This window comes from Euprymna scolopes, chromosome 23 (genome assembly GCF_053919585.1).
Source record: "Euprymna scolopes isolate OS-2025 chromosome 23, ASM5391958v1, whole genome shotgun sequence".
Lineage (NCBI taxonomy): Eukaryota > Metazoa > Mollusca > Cephalopoda > Sepiida > Sepiolidae > Euprymna > Euprymna scolopes.
The window spans coordinates 46,350,072-46,366,833 of NC_136504.1; positions in this window are offsets into that span (position 1 = coordinate 46,350,072).

Genomic DNA, 16,762 nt, shown 5'->3' on the forward strand with positions numbered 1-16,762 from the left:
AGGTTCCTTGGACATGGATCTAACTTAATAGCTTGATTTGAGCCAAAAACAATAAATATTAAGGCGTCATAATAGGGGCCAAAGTTTAAAAAAAAGTACCGTTTTTATTTTTTTATTTATTTATTTTTTTTTTTTTTTGCTCAGCATACATTTCCAAACACCCGGGCAACGCCAGGCACTCATTGCTAGTAGTGTACAAAAGTAAAAATGGATGTGGATTTAAAAAATCGTCATCTAAAAAACATGAGCATTAACGAGTCTTTACATTCAAAGGCGCTTTGCTTTCTTTTTTTTTTTTTTAACAACTTAATCTAAGTTAAACATCCTTATCCCCTATGTTGAGTTTTTTTTTTTCTTTCTTTTTTTTTTTCTTAGTGTATCCAGGACCCAACAATGAACATACAAATGACAAGATGGAAGGGGTTGGAGAGCAGCAATTCGTGTCCCGATGGTCATGAGTGGGGAGTGTCAGTAGGAGGCTTTCAGCTGGTGTGGTTTAATGGTTATTCTATGGGGTAAAGATTAGTGACAAGTGCCAGGGGATTATTGCTGGTTAATCGTTTAGAGATTATTTGTCGATCTTGGATCAGCATTTCAACAACAAAACCGCTGCTGCATAGACGTTTTTTTTTGTTTTCTTTTTTCTTTTTTTTTGTAGTTTTTATTTGTACTATTTTTTAACATTATTTATTTTTATTATCATTTTTTTTTACTTCATTAAAAACTACAATTTATGCACGATGAATTAAGGACAAGAAATCAAGGTAGAATAAATGACTCTTGCTATTTTTTTTTTTTCACTAACAATACTTAGGCGGAATATTACAAGCAAAACACATATCAAATATAAAATGTTACTTTAAGATTGTATATTTTTTGCTTTTATAATAAGTGTGTGCTTAATAGTAATAGTGGGTACATTTTACAATCCAAACTCGAAAAAGTGGTAAAAAAAATCAATTATACAATAAATCAATGTTACCAGAATCAATAAAACTTACCTTACAACCTACCTGCATCATCCACTGCGCCACGGGCCCCAAAGGGCTCAACGGCTCTATCTACTGCTCCCTGAAGGATACAGACGTTGAATCTCTACGGTTCCACGTGAGAATTGTCTGAAGATAGCAGTTTCAATTCTACCCAAAGCCGACCAGAGGCTTACTTGGCCAAAACGTGGCGAGACGACAACAACTATGGATGGCAGTGATTGCTGAGAATGCTAGTATGAAGGTCAAATCTTTTGAATTTTGACCCATTAGCAGCTCAAATTTTCGACACAAACTGATTAAAAAGCTTGCCCTATCTCTGAATACCCTTTATATAAAATTTCAAATATCTAAACTAAAAATTGGCTGAGTAATTTAGTAGAGACCGCAGAGGTCAATTTTTTTTAAATTTAACCCAAATTTTGATCCCTTAACATTTATTTTTTGGGGCTCAAATCAAATTAAAATGTTTGATCCATGTCCAAGTAACCTACATTTAAAATTTCAATTGTTTAGACTCAAAATTGGCGGAGGAGTTTGGTAGAGTTTTCAAAGGCCAAATCGTTGAATCTTGACCTTTTGACAGTCAAATTTCTGCCTGAAAACTGATTAAAAAGATTTTCCCAAATCTCAATTCTCTTCATGTCAAATCTCGAGTCTCTAGACTGAAAATTGATAGAGTTATTTGGTAGGGAAATGTACACACACACACACACACACACACACACACACACACACATTTTCACTTTTATAGATATACTAACATGGGTGCCCGGCGTTGCCCGGGTATTTGGAGATGTATGATGAGCAAAAAAAAAACAAAAAAAAAAGGTCAATTTTTTAAACTTTGACCCCTATTATGACCGTCTGAAAGGTCGAACTTTAAAACGATAATGATCTTGTAAAATCCGTCGCCTCTGTCGAAAGTTTTAGGCAGACATGCAAACATAGAGACCACAGAGGTCAATATTTTTAACATTGACCCCTATTATGACCCCTTAAAATTTATTGGTTTGGACTAAAATCAAGTTTTTAAGTTAGATCCATATGCAAGGAACCTATATCTAAAATTTCAAGTGTTTAGACCCAAAATTGTCGGAGGAGTTTGGTAGAGTTCTCAAAGGTCAAATCGTTGAATTTTGACGCCTTAATCGCCAAATTTCTGGCCGAAAACCGATCACATAGATTTTCCCAAATCTCAGAACCCTGTATATCAAATTTCGAGTCTGTAGACTTAAAATTAACAGAGTTATTGCGTAGGCAAATGTACACACACAGACAGACACACAGATACGCAGATAGACAGATACAAGGCACGTTCACTTTTATAGATATATGGACTAGCAGTTCCGCCCGGCTTTGCCCGGGCCCTATGTACTGTTCATAAGGTTATGTGCATATGTATATATTAAAAAGTGTGAATATGTAAAGTAATTCCTTTCTCTATAATAGTCTTCCTTAACTACCATAGAGAAAAGACAGATTATACATATATATATAGATAGATAGATAGGATTCAATATATAGTAATGATTAAAAATGTATAAAAAAAAGATTTATGCACCACCACCGAGAATCGAAACCAAAAGCTCACAATTTATTTTGCCTCTGCCGTCAATGACTGGCTATGAAAACATGTTCACTGCAAGGCTTAAAATTAAAACATGAACCAATAGCTACTACATTATGCATTCGTAATGCCGGCGTTCGACCTTCACCTGGCAAATTTAATTTTTTTTTAATTTTCACTCTTTTGCACCGATTTTTCCAGACTAAACCCAAAGTATAAAGTTTTGCATGGTTCAAATACCATATATAGGAAGTTTCATGTCTGTAGACCAAAGACTCTAGGAGGAGTTTGATGGGCAAAATTTGTTAAACAAAAATATATACGTATAAATAAATATTTTGAGTTTCCTATAAACATTTTACGCAAATATTATGCAAGTATAAATCATGTAGAATATCTGCATGAATATAATTACACGTAATAGTTAACTAAAGATGATCATCCCATAAGAAAACCGAAAAAACTAATAGGGAATTAATTAAAATGAATGTTTAAAAGAATATGCAAATTAGCTAGATCTTTTGCTAGTGAATGCAATTCCAAAACCCATATATAAGAAAATTGTATTTCCTTTTTAAATAAAGAGAATAGAGGCTTACCTTTTTTCTGTTCTTGGCCTTCGGGCCAGGATCAAAGTGTAGTATTTGTTCCGACAGATGCTGCAAGCTATGACTAGCAAAGACCATATGTGGGGGTAACCCCACATATCCGACCTTGGTCACTGAAGGGGCAACCCTTCATACCAACAGTTTCTAATCCAGCTCCCACTTCCCACCTCTCGGGAGCTAGATCCCCCTTTCCCTCCCCCTTCCCCCTATCTCCACATTAAAAAACGGCCTCCTGCCTAATTTGCTCAGTGGGGAAGCAAATAAATAAAGAGAATAGAGGCTTGCCTCGGGCCAGGATCAAAATCTTTTTTGTTTTTACACGTCAATAAAAAATGTTTTAAAAACTGGGAGTTAAGTAGGACGTCCCCCAATATGAAAGGGGGAATGCGGTATTATGGTGGAAGAAGATACTAGCTGGGAGAAACTTTTGATTTTGTTTAGTTCTGGAGTGACAAGGATGACCAACGACCCCCAAAATCCCCCCCTTTTGAGTTGGCCATGTGCCTAAGTTTTTTGTTCATCGTTGATTTTGACTGTATTTTTAACATGAATAAAAGATTTAATATCTCAAAGTGTAGTATCTGTTCCGGCAGATGCTGCAAGCAAAGTCCATATGTGGGGGTTACCCAACGTATAAGACCTTGGTCAATGTAAGGGCAACCCTTCATACCAATTGTCACTATCTAGCTCCCCTATTCCTCGGGGAGTTGGTCCCCATTTCCCCTTCACTCCTCACATTAAAAATCAGCCTTGTGCCTAATTTGCTCGGTGGGGGAGCAAATAAATACCTTGCCTTTTTTCTGTTGTTCTTGGCCTTCGGGCCGGGACCAAAGTGTAGTATCTGGTCTGCAGATGCTGCGCTTAAGATAATTTGTATCTGTCAATGGAGGGGAAAACCCTCTATACTGGGACAATTATTATTTTTGGTAACCAGAGTGCCCCCTTTTTGCCTACTTTTAGGGGAGCTGGTTTTTACCCCACATTAAAAACGGCCTTGTGCCTAATTTGCTTTGGTGGGGAAGCAAATAAATACATTAAATAAATAGAAAAGAGGCTTGCCTTTTTTCTGTTGTTCTTGGCCTTCGAGCTGGGATCAAAGTGTAGTTTGTTTTTCCCCGCCCTCGACACAAATGAATTATTGTATTACCTTTATTGTTACATTTTTTGTTTTTACACGCTAATAAAAAATGTTTTAAAAATTGGGTGCTAAGTAGGACGTCCCCAAGTACGAAAGGGCGAATGCGGTATTATGGTGAAAGAAGATTTTCACTAAGAGAAACTTTTGTTTAGTTCTAGAGTGACAAGGATGACCTACGACCCCCATTTTCCCCCCCTTTTGAGTTGGCCTTGTGCCTAAGTTTTTTGTTCATGTTCATTTTTTGCCTGAATAAAAGATTTAATAGCTCAAAGTGTAGTATATGTACTGCAGATGCTACACTTACAGTAATTTGTCCCAGTCAATGGAGAGGAAACCATCTATACTGAGACAATTACTATTTTTGGACCCAACCAGAGTGCCTCTTTTCCCTTTTTTTCGGGGAGCTGGTTTAACCCCACTTTAAAAACGACCTTGTGTCACATTTTGCTTTGGTGGGAAAGCAAATAAATACTAATAGAAAAGAGGCTTGCCTTTTTTCTGCTGTTCTTGGCCTTCGGACCGGGATCAAAATGTAGTATCTGCCGAAACAGATACAGCAAGCAAAGACTATATATGGGGGCGACCCCACATATAAGACCTTAGTCAATGTAGGGGCAACCCTTCATACCAATTGTCACTATCCAGCTCCCCTACTCCCCGGGGAGTTGGTCCCCATTTCCCCATTCACTCCTCACTTTAAAAATCGGCCGTGTGCCTAATTTGCTCAGTGGGGGAGCAAGTAAATACCTCAAAGTGTAGTATCTGTTCTGCAAATGCTGCACTTAAGATAATTTGTCCCAGTCAATGGAGGGGAAACCCTGTATACTGGGACAATTATTATTTTTGGACCCAACCAGAGTGCCTCTTTTTCCTTTTTTTTCGGGGACCTGGTTCAGCCCCACTTTAAAAACGACCTTGTGTCACATTTTGCTTTGATGGGAAAGCAAATAAATACTAATAGAAAAGAGGGTTTTTAATATGAATATCAATACACACAAAAGAAAAACGAATTTATAGGAGTATAGATAGATAGATAGATAGATAGATAGATAGATAGATAGATATTTTTAGTGACAAAAAATAAATAAATAAATAAATAGCCTGCCTGTCAATCTAAATTAAACTCGGTTTCTTCTTGTTGTTCTTGACTTCTCTCAGGTTACTCAAAGGATGTGTCTAAATATCGCACCAATAGAGAATCAGGAATCATTTATCGTGTCTTAATTTGTCATACACAATATTAAAAAAAAAAGTAATGTACCGTTTCCCAACCAGTGGTCTTACCGTTGCTAAAAAAATATTTATGAAAATTGGAACCCTATTTTGGTAATTATGGAAGGTTGTATTACGAGTAGTCTTCATCTCTTTTGATAATCTTTGCAAAGGGAGTTGCATTATCGTAACAGTCCATTGATTTCTCGCTGGCAATATAGATTAGTTTACACTGGAATTTGGGTGGCAATAAGCCTCACGAATGTTCCAGTCTTCTTTGCACCCATCCAGTGGAGGTCTGGTTAGTGTTTTCGATGTAGTGTCAGTCGATAGAGCGGGGGTAGTCAACTTACAACTTTGCGGTTTCAGTTTTCTTGGTTGCATTTTTGTTTTACTGATGTTGCATTTTCTATATGACCGGTTAGCGTTGTCACTCATGTAGATTAAAGTCTGCATTCTTGAGTTTTCTTTAAGATTTCAGTATTACTTCCCCTTGATTCCGACTTTCTTCTAGTTTTTTTTTTCTTCAAATTCTTTGGGTCTGTCCCTAATGCACATACAATTACCGGTATTATATTGATTTTCCTCAGGTTTCAAATTCCTTTCAGTTCTCTGGCAAGTTCCGCATAATTGTTTCGTTTTTCTGTCTCTGATCTTCACACCGTGGTCTACTGGGGCTGCAAAGTCCACAGTTTGACAGGTTCTTTTTGATTGATTATTATGGCGTTCAGCATTCTAGTTTGGATTAGTTTATCTGTTTTTACCTCCATATACTAAAAGATTTTGTGGTTTTCGTTTTCCAGTACAGTTTCCAGTTTGTGTTTGAACCATTTGTTTACACGTTCGAGGTGCAGTCGTTTGCAGAACTCCCAGTGCATTGCCTTCTCCATATGGTCATATCTGTTCTTATATTTCTTTTGGACTAATTTCCTGCATTCACATATTATGTAGCTTATTGTTTCGTCTCTTTGTCCATAACGTATACATTTACTGTTTTCCTGAGTTTTATCTATTTAAGCTTTTAATGTGGTTTGGGTACTCTTTTGGCGTTGAGTTCCATGTCGGCCAGCATATTTATTTAAGAGTCACTCCCTTACAAAGGCTAGCACATGCGTGGATAACATTTAATTTATTTATTTCCTGACTTACAAACATTTTTAATTTAACAAGATTTTTAATTTACAAACATTTTAAATTTACATGCGTGGATAACTTTATGGTAAATTTTTACATTAGGTCCACCTTCACAATTTTCTTTAAAATAACGACTTTTAATGGTTTTCGACTATGTTGAATAAGAAAATCTTACTTAAATCCCCCCCCCCTAAAAGTTTTGGTTTAATTTTACAGTAGACACTGTTCTCGAAAATAAATAATGAAAGATGAGGTTTTAAAATGATTAAATGTATTTTATTTTATAATTTAAAATTAAAAACATTGAACAAAAAAAATAAAATTTTGGTTTAATTTGACAGTAGATAAACTTCTGTTTACATTTAACAATATACCAGTGTCGACCGGACGAGTCCCTTCTATTAATTATATGGTTCGAGGATATTTGTACAACTAAATGGCAAATCTGGCTGTTTGTAAAAAAATGAGAAATTATCAATAAATGGTTTAGTTACTTTTCTTTTTAATATTCTTTAAAAATCTTAATAAGCCAACGTAAGTAAATGAATTAAAAATATTATCCACGCATGCGCTAGCCTTTTGTAAGGGAGTGGCTATTAAATAAATATGCTGGCCTCCATGGAACTCAACGCCCAAGGAGTACCGTGGTTTGTTCTAACGGCGTTTTTCTGTGCAGACGAGAAGGGCGGGTGGTGGTGGTGGGGGGGGTGAGTAGTCAGTCTACAACTTCGTAGCTTCAATTTTCTTGATTTGATTTTTGTTTTATTTCTCTTGCATTTTCTTAATGCCCGGTTGGCGGTTGTCATTTTTGTAGATTAAGTTCTGCATTCGAGGGTTTTCTTTGAAGATTTCCGTTGATTTTAGCATTACTGTCCGTTGCATAGTCTGAGCCTTCCCCTTGATTGGTATTGTGTTGATGTTCTTCAGGTTCCATATTCCTTTCAGTTCTCTGGCAAGTTCTGCATATTTGTTTCGATTTTCTGTCTCTTTGCTCTTCGTCCTGTGCTCTGCTGGGATGGCAAAATCTACAATTTGACAGGTTCTTTTTTCTTATTGATTATTATGACCCTTCGATATTCGGGGGGGGGGGATTATGGGTTTTCTGGCGTGGATAAGTTTATCTGTTTGTATCTCCATATCCCAAAGTATTTTGTGGTTTTCATTTTCTACTTTAGTCTCCAGCTTATGTTTGAGCCATAGTGCACTGCCTTCTTCCATGCGGTCGTATCTGTCCTTGTATTCATTTTTCTTTTACATGGGCCTCACCACTTATCAAGGCCCAGAGGCCACTCGAGGGTAAGGGTTAATGGGTATACATTAGTCATTGTGATTTTAACGTAGTAAACATTAGTGGAAATTTTGTAACTTGGATTACTTAGGGGGACGGTTCAATAAGAACTTATTCACGTTTGACTTGAAGACAATCAGATTGTAGTCAGCTGGAAAGTAAGCAAACAGAATAGAGTTCCACTGGCGAGCAGTTCTAAGAAAGAATCCCTGTTCATGGAATCTACGTTTGGGTGTAGGCACAGATAAAGAGTGTGGGAAATTGTTGATAGTGGTTCTGGCTAGACGAGTGTTTTCTGTGAAAGTCTGGCGAGGGGGACCATAGATTGAAGCTCAGATGAGCACCTGCCATAAAAATAACGATAAAGCAGGGACAGGCTCGCTACGTCTCTTCTGCGGGAAAGAGGTTGCAGGGAAGAGAAAAGGGCATCCTCAACTAAGCTCTGAAGTCTATTTTGAAGACAGGATAAGCTGCTTCTAGCAGCTCCTGCCAAGATGTGGCAACAGTACTCCATCATTGGCCGTACCTGGCTTTTATATAGGTAGAGAATTGCATCAGGAGTGAGATATCTACTGGAGCGGTAGAAGGATCCCACCATTTTTCCAGCGACTTTGGCAATGGATTTGATATACATGTTCCATTTCAGATCGGGCGTAAAGGTCAAGCCCAGAAGCTTGTCAAAACATGAAGCCTCCCCAAGACGAGAGCCATACATTTTGATTGATGGCAGCTGGGCAACAGAGCGTTGATGGTGTAAAGACAGAAGCTTGGTTTTAGATGCATTAAAAGTAACCAGCCACTTTTTTCCCCATTGTACCTAGTGTTCAAGATCAGAGGAGAGAGAGAGTCAGAGAGAACTTGGTCGTTTACGGTCTTCGAAGTGCTACCATAGATGGTAGTGTCATCAGCATAAATGTCTATGAATGATCTAAGGATGTGGTTTGGAAGATCATTGATGTAGATCAGGAAGAGAGTTGGACCCAGGATGAACCCCTGAAGGACTCCAGATATTATATTAATACTGAGAGCTTCTGATTTCTGCCCATCAACCATTACTGTTAACCTATAAGAGAGAAATGATTTAATAGCTGAGAAGACATTTCCAGCTATACCATGACTGGAGATCTTGTGAAGTAGACCTTTATGCCATACCTTATCAAAGGCCTTAGATATGTCAAGAGCAATTGCCCTAGAGAGGAAGCCTCCATCGAGGGATTCGTCAATCCTATGAGATATAACTGTAAGCACGCCTGCTGTAGATTTAGCAGAACGGAAACCATATTACATGTCAGTAAGAAGGTTATTTTTGCTGAGATAGTTGACTAACTGCATTCGCTTATTATATGGTTTATCGTTTCATCGTTTTGTCCACAAAGTCTTCATTTACCGTTTTCCTTTGTTTTGTCTCTTTTAGCTTTGATGTGGTTCGTTCTAATCACGTTGTTCTGTGCAGATGTTAGTAGAGATTCTGCTTCTCTGTTCACGTGTCCTTTCCTTAGCCATGTCCAGGTGTTTTCGTGATTCTCTTTTGTCATTCTTATGAATCGTCCATTCTTTATCCACTTTTCTTGCCTTTTTTGTTTCTGGTTTCATCATTTCCTGCATTGTTTTTCTTGGAGGTGTCTTTTACTGCGGCGATCACTCGTTCTGTGTTCTGGCTCATGTACTTTTCCAAGTCTTTTTTGTGCTTTCTACACAGTCTTCTACATTTATTAGTCCTCTTTCCATCCCCGTTGTTTCTTTTCACGTAGAGTCAGTCAGTATCGTCTTTTGAGTGCAATGCATTGTGCATTGTCAGTTCAATAGTTTAAGATTGTATCAAGCACGTTCATACTATTGATGTAACGTTGTCCGGGAACGAACACGCGTTGTGTCCAGTTTCAGTCGCAAAGGACACCAAGACAAAGAAATAGGAAATAACTCCGACTCGTTTTTTTTTCGTAGCAACAACATTTACTTCCTCGTTGCTACAGCCGTGACGTCACCCACGTGATCTAGAGCGTTCTCCACGCATCTCACGAGATCTCAAATGTTATCTCGTTTCATGCTTCACGTTTCATGCTTCACGCACATGATCGTCCTCTTCCTCCTATTTTTATAGTCTTTTTCTTTAGCGATGACGTAATTTCTAATACATTAACATACGTGCGTCCGCGCTACGTTACATTGACGCGCTCGTGCGTGTCCTGATCAATTTCGAAATGTATCATTTACAATAACTCCAAATTTAATGCAGAGCAATTCTTTTCTCTATTATCATATTTTAAAATCTAATTTTGAGGGTGGCTGCAAGTTTTGGATGAGCGCACTCCACATATCGTAAAGTTATCCTCATTACTACTACTACTACTACTACTACTACTACTACTACTACTACTACTACTACTACTAATAATAATAATAAACATAATAACAGAACCCGTGGAAATTCCACGATAGTTGAGCATTTTTAAAACATAAATAAAAGATAAAATAAAACAAATAACGAATTTAAAACAATTTTTTTTAGTAAATCCTCTTTTAACTTTTTAAAGCTAAAAAGAATTCATTTTAAAAAATTTACATTTTTTTAAATGAAAATTCCATAAACACACAGTAAATTAATATTTAAATAATAATAATAATAATAATAATAATAATAATAATAATAATAATAAATAAAATTAAAAATAAAAAAAATAAATAAATAAAAAAAGGGGGATGCTGGCGGGGCTGTCCAGGCACTCTTTGCAGGTCAGTCAGTGCCCCCCTTTGGGTGTCTAATTTTTTGCAGCGAAAGAGAACTAAACAAAAACCACACTGTTTAGGTGCGCAACCGAAGCCGTCCCATACTCCTATACATTAAAATTTAAATCTCAATGCTATATTTATTGTTTATACCGGTACTGGGGTAGGTACTCTATAAATTCTTTATGTACAATAATTTAATCTACGTCCGCACGGCCACATGTGATGGAATAGACGAATGGAGGGGATTTGATTATGGCTTAATTTTACGCCAAGTTGCCAAACAGGTGGAAGGGGGGGTATAATATACGCAATATTCATTTCATTAATTGGGATCAAAGTTCATTGCCAATGAACGGTTTTATTTATTTTCAATAAAAAATATTTGAACGATTTGGGAAATTTTTAGTAATACGACACCTGAGGTAAATGTGGTATTATGGTGATTGATGATTCTAGTTAACAGTATAGTAGACACATTTTAATCGTGGCGATAAATGATAACCAACGACGCCCATTTTTCTCACACTTTTGAATGGCCTTGTGCCTAATTTGTTGTAAATGTAATAAAAAGAATATTTCTGCAAATAAATATTTCAAACCAAACACTTTTCACCACTCACCAATAACATCCAGTGTTAATATGCACCTGAAGACGATCGGGGGTTACATCGACCGAAACGTTGTGAGAAAAGCAACCAAGATGCGAATAATAGTCCAAATAATACAAAAATAATCAGCAATCCTCATCTCACACACACACACACACACACACACACACACACACACACACACACACACATATATATATGGGTTTGTATTACTGTACACATAGATTTGAAAAAGTTGTCAAAAAACAAATATATAACAAATAAATGTTATCAAAGGCAAGATAAGTTACTTTTCTACCAAAGTGGATATATTTTTCGTGTTTTTATTCAATGTAACATGTTTATTCAGCTCGAAAAGCATAAAGTGTTTACCGATGTATGTATTGGAAAATTCAAAATGGCGCCCGACTCCCTAGACAAAATACTGTTAGAAATTCGCTCAATATATGTTACCGTGACATAAGTTGACATATATTTGGTGTTTTTTTAATAGTATTTTGTCTAGTTTATTATTTAGAACACCTTTTCCCAAACTTACTGTGTTAAAGAGGGAGTCGGGCGCCATGTTGAATTTTCCAATACATCGGTAAACACTACATGTTTTTCGAGCTGAATAAACATGTTACATTGAATAAAAACACAAAAAATATATCCAATTTGGTAGAAAAGTAACTTATCTTGCCTTTGATAACATTTATTTGTTATATATTTGTTTTTTGACAACTTTTTCGAATCTATGTGTACAGTAATACAAACCCATATATATATATATATATATATATATATATATATATATATATATATATATATATATATATATATATATATATATATATATATATATATAACGGAACGCGCCCAGATTTATTGAAACGAAAAAAAAAAAAAATGAACAAAGAAATAGACTTGGTGTTATTTGTATCTTGAGTGTCTAACGGCTATGTTCGTTGAAAAAAAAACACACACACAAAAAAAAAAACAAAAAAAACAAGCAAATAAAAAAATAAACATTTATCACCATTCACTAGTAACATCCAGTGTGAATGCACCTGAAGACAGTCAGAGGTTACATCGGCCGAAACGTGCGAGGAAAACAAACATAAGAACAACAGTCCGAAGAATCAAAATAATGACAATAAATATTTCAAAGTTCTGTACTGCTTTCGTCCTTCCCGACTGGAATTTTTTTTTTTTCTGTGCCAATCCAGGATATCCTTTTTAGGGAGCTGGATATGTCACGCAGTCACGCACTAAATCGACAATGTGTAACATACATTCAACCCTCGTGGGAGGAAAAGTAAATACGGACTAAATATTCATTTAAGTAAACTAATAACTATTATCACAGGTTTGTGTGGTATTCAAAATAGTTTTGCTGTTTTTTTTTTTTTCCGGTGCAAACAACGCACATCCGGTCGATGAGCAATCAGTGGGATTTTCGGCATAGGTTGACCTGACAAAAGTTGACAAAGTAGTCCCCCGCCCCCTCTCTGTCTGTCTGTCTGTCTGTCTGTCTATCTATCTATCTATCTATCTATCTATCTATCTATCTATCTATCTATCTATCTATCTATCTCCTTCTTCCTTCTCTATTTCTTTTCTCTTTATTTCTTTATTTTTTCTTCTTTTCCTTCTATTTTTCTTTTTCTTCTTTTCCTTCATCATCATCATCTTATTATTATTATTATTATTATTATTATTATTATTATTATTATTATTATTATTATTATTATTTTATTTTTTTTTCGTCAGCAGTTTTGCACTAAAAAAAATTGAATTTTTATCAAGAAGCTACTTTTACGAAATCATTCTTCAAGGAATCTATATAAACCGGGTTTGTCTGTGCGTGTGTATATCCAGAGAGAGGAATGGTCTGGGCGGAGGAGGAAAAGAGAGTAGGGAGAGGGGTAAAATGAGGAAGGGAGTAAGGGAGAATGAGAGATAGACAGAGAAATAGAAGTTTGTTTGAATAGAAATATGAATATGTTACACTTTTGCCTCGGAGGGATCTTAGAAGTGTTAAGCGATAAAAGAAATACAATGGACGGATAATTAGCCAACCAACCCTTATTTCATAAAGGAAAGCGTAGGTATAGTGACCGTATGATGTCCAGAAATACCGCGTATATAAAATCAGCTCAATGGTAGTCTCTCACTCTTTCTTTCTCTCTTTCAATCTATTTCTTTTTTCTTTCCCTTTCTTCCTTTCTTTCTCTCTCTCACACACACAAACACACTACATCTCTCTTCTCTAGCTTAAACGCTCTTTATCTTCCTGCCTATCTTTCCCTCAAACTCACACGTGCTTGTGAGCCCACACACGCGCACACATGGGACAATTGTCTTCTTTTTTCTTTCACCAGAGGAAAGGGAGGCGTGACATCACCTAAATAACAATAAAGAACGATAAGCCCCGTTAAGACGTGTTCCGTCTGCGTCCCCCCGGCCCGATCTCCTCGAAACTCTCTTCTGAATGCCCTTGCCCGACGGCGACCTGTGGTGGGGAGGGGGTTTCGCTTGTGGGCCAGTCTCAATTACATCTTCTTCGCAAAGACTGTTAAATGACAAGACACAAGAAAAGAGGAAAAGGGAGAAAATAAATAAAAATAATAATAACATTCCACAAAGATAACAACAATAACAACAAAATATAATAATAAAAAAAATAGTAAGATATTTGAAAGCGGTGTGTTACTGCAACAAATTTCGTTTTTGTAGTGTCCGAATTTAATTGCCGTTTCAGGACAGAACAGATACTACAGTTTAGAGTATTTATGTTGCAATATTTTTTTTTATATATAATATAGGTTATGATTATGGAATAAAAATTGGAAAGTTCTACTTATAGACACTGGGGATATAACCTGACCAATCAAAAGGAGCCACATTCTGCTAGAAACTAACCAGAAACCGGAATTGCTCCATAAAATATTTAATCTTTTCGCATTCCCGCATATAACTTTTTCGTGTCCGCACGAAAGATTTTTGCTCTTTGCCTTCAAAATTTTAAAATACGATATATATACCCACCGAAACCCCTTTTTCTCATCTCCACATCTCAGTTACCAAAATTGAACCCACTACGTACGCCCCCCCCCACTTGACAATCGCCGACTCCAATGTTGCTTCCATCGTATTCCCCCTCCTCCCCTCTCTCTCTCTTCTCTCTCTCTCTCGTATCGTTGCCTCTCACACATTGGCGACTGACGAGAGGGTGCACTGGATTACAAGTATATAAAAAAATGAAGCAAAACGTAAAACAAACAAAAGCTCTGACACATTATGCAAATATCAAGTGTACTCTGGGTGCGTGTGTGACACCATCGATCCTCTACACGCTAAGGTCCACATCGACATAATCTGTCGAGGCTAAAAAGTTTGATCTATGTCCAGGTAACCTACATCTAAAATTTCAAGTGTTTAGACCCCAAATTGGCGGAAGAGTTTGGTAGAGTTTTCAAAGGTCAAATCGTTGAATCTTGATCATTTGAAAGCCAAATATTTTGCCGAAAACGGATTAAAAAGATTTCCCCAAATCTCAATACACCTTCTGTCAAATCTCGAGTCTGTAGATTGAAAATTGACAGAGTAGTTTGGTAAGTAAATGTACACACACACACACACACACACACACACACACACACACACACACACACACACAGAGTCAGACAATTTCACTTTTATATATATATAGATTACTGTACACACACACACACACACACACACACACACACACACATATAATGGGTACTATTTACTTATACTGTATATATTATCTATTATTTATAATTAACTCTCCCCCATAAATATAAATGTTTAAGGCTTCTAAACTTTATACTATAACTTCCGCAAGGACCCGCGCAGTGGTTAGAATTCTTGGAAAAATCAATTGTAAAAAGTAATATTCTCCTGAAGGTTGACGGTTCAATTCTCAGTGTGGACGACAGAAAAATACAATTGCGAATTACTTAGGACCTCTATCCAGTCATGGCTGACAGAACGGGAGCATGCTATCCCCGTGAAGTAAATAAAGGGTTTGTGGGGGTGCGTGGTCGACATTCACCGATGCCTTGTATCACAGTCGTGATGTGAGCATAGGTAAACGTTTCCCAATCCTCAACAAAGATACGACATATAAAAGGTTGTCAGAAATTGGATTAAGACAAAGGCGAATTTTAAAAGTTCAATAAATGACTTTTATTTAACAATATAAGAAAGGCGAATTTTAAAAGTTCAATAAATGACTTTTATTTAACAATATAAGGCGAATGATGTTATTGTGTTGATGTATTTTTATGTGTGCGTGCGCAGGTTTAGCACGAAAGTCATGAAAGTGATAAAGCTAAAATGTTCAGGAAAGGAATATCTTGCCAATAAAGTTAATGTTTGTAATTTCTTGTATGGTCGCTAGGACTCTATATATGTATTTAGTCTGATAGGTTTTGAATTAAATGCGTAAAGCAAAATAAAGAGAGAGAGAGAGAGAGAGAGAGAGAGAGAGAGAGAGAGAGAGAGAGAGAGAGAGAGAGAGAGAAATCCTGCTCTGACTGACTGACGCAAAATGAAATCGAAGAGTAAATGTTAATTCTCGCTGCTTTGGTTCTTCCATGTTGAGAATTTAGGTGCGTACACGCGTTTATAGCTAGTAGCCGTCGGTACAAAGGAAACCGGTTAAAAGAAAGGGCAAAGACTTCAGCGTGTTGCCGTGTTGTCATGAGTGTGTGAGTTGTATCGTCGAGGACAGTTTTTTAGCATGACGAAGAATGTTCGTTTGGGCACGTGGAAGCAAGTAGTAGTTTGAAGAGAAGCTTGTTTTGTACTCACGTTAAGCCCCCCCCCCCCCCCCCCGAGTGATGTTTGCTGTTGGGCAGACCAGCTAGAAAAAAGGGTTAATGGTTTCAGGTTTCGCGTTTTATATACTCTGTCACGTGATAGAGAGCTGGCTTTTGATTGGACAAGCCAGGAGGAAATGAATTTCAAATCTCGAGGTTGTGAGATGTACCTATTTACTATGCCTCCCCACGGGACAGAGTTAGACACCAGGGTCGTTTTTTAACGTGGAGAAAAGGTACAAAAATAAAAATTGTCTCAGTCGTGAAGGATTTCTCCTCCACCGAAAGAGAACAAGAAAATGAAGTGCAGCATCTGAAGAACAGATACTACACTTTGATCTTGACCAAGGTTGTGAGATGTAGCTCTGCTTGTTAGTAGCGGCTGTCGGCTGCTACAAGGTTTACGATCGCGAAAATTGCGTGTGTGTAAACCACGGATGTACGCGGAACCAAAATGTTGCTTGTACAATCACTTAATATTTGTAGCGAGTCGCTACAGGTGCCTTTCGAAATTCCGTTCAAAATTCTCGAGTTCGACAGAAACATTCCTGAGGTCGACAAGATACACCTGAAGAAGGTCGGAAGTTACGTCGACCGAAACGTTATGAAAATGACACTCAAGATGAGAACAATAATCCGGAGATTCCAAATAA